Source organism: Mandrillus leucophaeus, unplaced genomic scaffold, assembly GCF_000951045.1.
Source record: "Mandrillus leucophaeus isolate KB7577 unplaced genomic scaffold, Mleu.le_1.0 Scaffold289, whole genome shotgun sequence".
Lineage (NCBI taxonomy): Eukaryota > Metazoa > Chordata > Mammalia > Primates > Cercopithecidae > Mandrillus > Mandrillus leucophaeus.
Window position 1 is genome coordinate 1,364,777 of NW_012103020.1, and position 1,491 is coordinate 1,366,267.

A 1,491-nucleotide genomic window follows, 5' to 3' on the forward strand; every position below is an offset into this window, starting at 1 on the left:
TCCTGCCTCAGCCTCCCGAGTAGCTGGGATTACAGGCACACACCACCATGCCTGGCTAATTTTTGTTACTTTTAGTAGAGATGGGGTTTCACCATGTGAAAAGTATGTCTTGAATGTCTGACTTTGTGATCCGCCCACCTTGGCCTCCCAAAGCGCTGAGATTACAGGCATGAGCCACCAAGCCTGGCCCTAAGAGAAGAAAATTTTTAATGTCATTATTATAAAGGCTATTTCCTGACACCTGTCTCCCCAAAAAACAAAACAAGCAAACAAAGACAAAAAGCAGCTCTAAGCAGGATTACAGCTGTGTTTCTAGACCACACAAAGTGATTATTTCTGTTTCTGAAACTCAGCATGTGGTCCGTCTAGAACACTCTCTATTTGTATGTGGAAAGGTCGCTCTCTTGGACAGGAGTCACGGCTCTAGATTGACACACATGGAGCAGAAGGATCAGTGAAGTCACTCCTGGTGTTCAGTGGGGTGACAGAACACCCTCACTCTTGAGTTTCCAGATGAGTTAGTGAAAAGTTTTCCTTTTATGGGTAACTCATTCTAGTCTCATTGATCACTGACTTCCAGATCTTGCCTGCCCTGCCCTGTGGCCCCCAGGGTCTCTGCCTCCCTGCCAGGAGAGCTGCTGGGGTGCTGAAACCCAGAGAAAACCACAGGTCAAGGGCTTGGCTGGGTTCCCACTCATACGCTCATCCTCTCACTCATTCATCATTCCACAAGTATTTATTGAGTGCCTTCTACATGTCAGGCACTATTCTAAGCAGACACCAAAATAGACTAAAATCTTAGTTTTCAACAGTCTTCTTCTATTCTAGGGTACATTTCCATTGGCCCTGGTAAGGCAGGAAAATAGAGTCTAGAGGCAGGGAACGTAAAGCCCATTCTCACTTCACCTACGACAGGAAATATCCTCTCCATAGGGCCTAGGCCAAGTAAATGCCTTTGTAACTGTACTTCATCCTCTCCATTTACATAGCGCGTACCCCAAGTAGAGGGTACTTCAACTCTCAAAAATTCTGCAACAGGCTTTGAGACCCCATGCTCAGGCCCGCTCCCGCACCATGGAGTGTACTTTCATTTTCAATAAAACCCTTCATTCCTTCCTTTCTTTGTGCGTTTTGTCCAATTCTTTGTTCAAGAAGCCAAGAACTGGGACACCCTCCACCATTAACATTTTGGCGAATCAGGCAGGAGGAAGAGGTAAGCCGAAAGTTTGGGATTCATTTTACTCCCTTTCGTTTCCGCTCCATACAGGGGCGCTCTCTCTCTTTTCCTTTCCAACTAGGGGACGCTTGGTGGGCCACGCCTAAGCATGGAGACAGCTGCAGGTTTCCGGTGGTCGGTGAAACTGAGGGGTTTCCATGTTGAGGCGCCTAACTGCCCATCGCATGATTGGCTTAAGGGAACTGGGTCTTTTCACAGCTGCTTAAGGAATTCTGGGTCTTTCCTTCTTTCTTTCTTTCTTTCTCTTTCTTTCT